The sequence below is a fragment of the Mus musculus genome, chromosome 14 (assembly GCF_000001635.26).
Source record: "Mus musculus strain C57BL/6J chromosome 14, GRCm38.p6 C57BL/6J".
Classification (NCBI taxonomy): Eukaryota; Metazoa; Chordata; class Mammalia; order Rodentia; family Muridae; genus Mus; species Mus musculus.
Window position 1 is genome coordinate 46,024,601 of NC_000080.6, and position 5,425 is coordinate 46,030,025.

The 5,425-nt window shown below is 45.2% G+C and overlaps 1 pseudogene; it reads left to right on the forward strand.

Annotated features, from left to right (window-relative positions):
- On the forward strand, nt 2,828-4,622 carry Gm6580 (predicted gene 6580; annotated as a pseudogene).

A 5,425-nucleotide genomic window follows, 5' to 3' on the forward strand; every position in this document is an offset into this window, starting at 1 on the left:
GGAAGGAAAAGAAGAGGAGGAAGGAAAAGAAGAGGAGGAGAAGAATCATCAGCAGCAGGAAGAGGAGGAGGGGGAGGAGGGGGAGGAGGGGGGGAGGATGAAGCAGTAGCAACAGCAGCCGTGGCTCGACAGGAAAAGGCCCACTGTTGAGCAAGCCTCAGAAGCTCCCTGCTGGGGGCTTTAAGTTGGACTTTGACTGTTGATGTTAATCACTGAAGTACAGGATGACTTCCTTCTAAAACATTATCCTCTGAGCATAAGGACTACTGATTGCCATTGTCATCAGAGCAGTTGTGATATTTTATAAGAGAACCTCAAAATCAGGCCTGCTGATGCTCCATCATTAGGGAAGGGATGGGGAGGGTCACCCACTCTCCTTCCTACACATCCCTCCAACTGAATCTAGTTCTGCCTAAAGCTTTGGCCCTAATCTCTCATGGTCCCAGGAAGTGATAGAGTATGGTATAAGGTAACCGAAATGGGAACTGGACACTTTCTATGTAGCTATGAGGAAGTCATTATGCACACTGGGGTGATAGTTTTCGGTGGTATGGCTTCTTTGGGGGGTCACCTGAGCTCCTGTAACTCCTGTTCCATAACATAAGTTCACCCATGCTCTGTAAGTCAGCTCATTGGCTTCCTGAGTTGGACTCTGACGTCATCCTTTGGTCTGTTGTTCGCGCTCAATCTGGGGTGAATGGAGCTCATGGCACATCTCTGTAGGTTCAGTTTGGCAACAGTTCTCTGTTCTCCAATAGAGGACAAATATGAGGGAGAAGCAGGAACAAAAAGGTATGTTGTTGCTAGGAAGAGGACTTAGGAGAGTTTTAGAGAAGAGATTAATTGCAATAAGCCAAGTCCAAGAAACCAGAAAGGAACCAGGAGCTGAACATGCGTGGTCTTCCTGCCAAAAGCTGAGAACCATTCTGTGTTCACACTTGGAAACTGCTAGGTCAAGGGAGGGGGGGGGGAGATCCAGTGGATTTAATTGTATAAAAGTGGTCTCTTGGAGATGCTTGAGTTTACATTTGCAAGTTGCTTAAAACTACATTCTAAACTAAGAAAGGGTATTGAGCGAAATTAGCACGGTGGCAGGCCAGCCACTAGAAGGGAAATTCATGGCTAGAGCCACATACAGGGCTCAACCTGTGTGTGCATTCAGTTATATAGCTATAGATTCAATAGCATCAAGTATTATCATCAGCACCTTGCTATTTTCAAAATGGTCTTGATTCTTCCTTTAAGTCAATCTGTGAATATTCATATAGACATCACTTCAGTCTCTGAAAACATATATGAAATCAGATATGTGAAGATTTAGTGATTCAACCTGCTGGCCTTTCTTTGGAGCCAGACTTATGCCAGTTCTGCAGTGTTGGTGGCTGCAGCCACTATGGGGAGAATCCTTTTTTCTTTTCTTTTCTTTTCTTTTCTTTTCTTTTCTTTTCTTTTCTTTTCTTTTCTTTTCTTTTCTTTTCTTTTCTTTTCTTTTCTTTTCTTTTCTTTTCTTTCTTTCTTTCTTTCTTTTTTTTTTCTAACGTATGGAGGTCTCAATCTGCCCTGCTCAGCCCAGCAGCTCCTTCTGGCCCTTTAGAGATCAGAACCTTGGTTGCTTGGCCCCAAATCGACTTTGATTAATCACCAAACCTCATTCTTCAGTAATTTCATCTGGATAAAACATTGTGGTTTTTTGTTCTACTTACCCAGGAGCGTGTATCACTTTAGATGTCATTAAATAAGAACCATGTTTCCCCAGCAAGCTGGCGGCGGCGGCTAGCAGGAGGATGTGCTTTCTATGACTGGCTGGCTTTGGAAACCCAGCTTAGGAAGTCCTTGCCGATTGGAGAACACAAAGGGAGAGCTTAAACTCCATCCTCTCTTCTTTCCTATCTTTAAATCTCACTTGTCGTAAAGTATTCCCCGGGTAATAAATGGGTTTATATATGAAGGGCAACTCATAACAATATCTTTTATTATTTGAGTAAAGCATTTTGTGTGTGTGTGTGCTGTTTTAGTCTGCATGTTGCTAGAACGGGGAAATTAGAACCAGAGCATATGGCTTCATAGGCCAGCTATGATTTGCTTTTTAGAGGTATTTGTCTAGGAAGTAAATCTTGAAAATCAATATTAATCTCCAAAGAACTCCTACGGTTTTCAGTGAATGTGCAAACAGAGTTAACTTTTGCTTTTGTTTTTAATAAAACCGAGGAGGAAGAGTGAGGAGAGGGAGGGCCAGAAAGTTTGGTGCAAGCCTTACAAAATTAGCATGTGAAGACAGAAGGCAGCCAAGAGGAAGACTTGAACATCCCCCTTCAATCTGACCAAAGCACACTTGCACTAGGGTGTCCAGAGGTGACCGCAGAACTCTACGTAACAGCACACAAGGATAAGACATAGCAATCTATGCAAATGAGTCCACAATCTCATGTCATGCAAATGAGTCTCCAAAGCCCCTTGGTGCTCAGTGACATAATTCTCAACTCTGTGCTAAATTCTCTCTTTTCTCCAGTCCATCTCTCATCCCTGCCTTCCTGCCTGAAACGGGCATGTATTATCTCTTAATACACCTTCTCTGCTTCTGCAGTAACTGCGCGTCTCCGTTCAGTTTCTTGTTTGAGCATAAAAGAACTGGAACTCTCGGTGTCTGCTCACAGAACCCAAATACGGTCTGAGGACCCTAGTGAAGCCCGTGCTTACATCAGACGAGGCTGAAGAAGTTCAGGGTCCCGTGCTTATCCCTAAAACAACCTCACTTGACCAGGGAGGCTGGATGCATAAAATGGTGACTAAAACATTCTGAAACTCAGTAGAGAAGGAACTGAGTTAGTGCTCACAGCGGCGGCGCCGGCGCCGAGCCACGAGAGCCTTCCAGATGCTGCTCTACTCAAAAAGCACCTCGCTGACATTCCACTGGAAGCTTTGGGGGCGCGACCAAGGCCGGTGGCGGAACCTCGCACACCCCAAGAACCAGCTCTCACCCCAGGAAGGGGGTGCAACGCCACAGGTGCCATCACCCTGCTGTGGTTTTGACTTCCCCAGGGGCTACCCCCACCCCGGCTGGGTCTGCTAGGTGCTCTCATGGCAGAGGATGGGATGAGAGGGTCTTCACCAGTGCCCTCTGGGCCCCCCATGGAGGAAGATGGACTAAGGTGGACCCCAAAGTCTCCTCTGGACCCTGACTTGGGCCTCCTCTCATGTACTCTACCTAATGATTTTGGGGGTCTGTCTGGTCCTGAAGGGGAGCGCAGCCTGGCACCCCCTGATGCCAGCATACTCATCAGTAATGTGTGCAGCATTGGAGACCACGTGGCTCAGGAACTTTTTCAGAGCTCTGACTTGGGCACTGCAGAAGAGGCAGATCGGACTGGGGAGAAAACTGGCCAGCATAGCCCCCTTCGGGAGGAACATGTGACCTGTGTGCAGAGTATCTTAGATGAATTCCTTCAAACTTACGGCAGCCTCATCCCTCTCAGCACTGATGAAGTTGTAGAGAAGTTGGAGGACGTTTTCCAGCAGGAGTTCTCTACACCCTCATGGAAGAGTCTGGTACTACAGCTGATCCAGTCTTATCAGCGGATGCCAGACAACGCTATGGTAAGGGGCTTCCGGGTATCCTATAAGTGACACGTGCTCACCATGGATGACTTGGGTACCTTATATGGACAGAACTGGCTCAATGACCAGGTGATGAACATGTATGGAGACCTGGTCATGGACACAGTCCCTGAAAAGGTGCATTTCTTCCACAGTCTCTTCTATGATAAACTCCGTACCAAGGGTTATGATGGGGTAAAGAGGTGGACCAAAAATGTGGACATCTTCAATAAGGAATTACTGCTAATCCCCATCCATCTGGAAGTGGACTGGTCCCTTATCTCAGTTGATGTAAGGCAACATACCATCACCTATTTTGACTCCCAGCGAACTCTAAATCGCCGCTGCCCTAAGTATATTGTCAAGTATCTACAGGCAGAGGCAGTCAAAAAAAGGCCAAGTGGACTTCCATCAGGGCTGGAAAGGTTATTTCAAAATGAATGTGGCCAGGCAGAATAATGACAGTGACTGTGGTGCCTTTGTGTTACAGTACTGCAAGCACCTGGCCCTGTCTCAGCCATTCAGCTTCACCCAGCAGGACATCTCGTCAGATCTGCAAGGAACTCTGTCACTGCAAACTCACAGTGTGAGCTTCATACCCCAGACCCTTAGCCCATCAGTGGGCAGGGGGAAAGGGAGACCCTTCCCAAGAAACTCCAGTTCCTTTTTGTTTCTCTACCCAACTCCCTTTGGATTTTCATATTTAAATGTTTGATTTCTGTATTTTGTTTTCTTTGCGAGTATATTGATTTCTGATGGGAAGGGAATGGCCACATAAAAGCCTCTTTCTCCCTCTATAGGAGAATGTTGCCTTGTGGCCTAGGTGAAGCAGCCATTCCTCCTTCCATGTTCAGAGGGCAGGAAAACAGTGTGGGGTTGGTGGGCACACAAAGGGATTACTGCCTGCTCGATTATATATATATATATATATATATATGTATATATATATATATATATATATACACACACACACACATACATGCCACAGTCCTGCTTTGGTCAATAAAGGATCCTTTGAAGAAAAACAAAAAACAAAAACAAAAAACAACCCCAAAAAACCCCCCAAAAACCTAACTGGATCTGAATCTTTGGGAGGCAGTGCCATTCCAGACAAGTAACCTCGCCACTCTGTGTCCCACTTCCCACCTGTAAAATGGGGGCAGTGGAGTTAAATACAGTTCTAATGTTTTTAGACCTGGATCAGTGCTTGTCAGCTTTACAAAGGTGTCAGGGATCAAAGAGTGGGTTTTGGAAGAGACAGGTTTCTTTGAGTTAAAACACTTAGAAGAATTTCATGGACCATTAATTTTGGGCATAATAAGTGAAGAAGTTGTGTGTATGTGTGTGTGTGTGTGTGTGTGTGTGTGTGTGTGTGTGTGTGTGTGTGTAAAACACCCATGATATATTTTTTTAAGTCTTCAGGTGGGATAGAGAGACAGCTTAGAGACTCCTTCTGGAGTCTCATATGTATATTCTACTAATCTATATGACAAAAGTGCATCGAGTCCTCTATTTTATAATCAGAATTTTGTTTTAGTTTTAAGAGCGGTTCACTATAAAATATTTAGAAAGACCACAGAGGAGAAAATGCTCTGCTCTACCCCGCGGACATTGTGGTGCGGTTCATTTTTACGTATGTGTGTGTCTCTGTGTGTGTCTCTGTGTGTGTCTTGTGTATGTGTGTGTGTGTATGTGTCTGTGTCTTTGTGAATGTGTGTATCTGTGTGTCTGTATGTGTGTCTGTGCATGCGTCTCGGTGTATGTGTCTGTATGTCTGTGTATGTGTGTGCCTGTGTGTGCATATCTGTCTCTGTGTGTTTATCTGTGTATG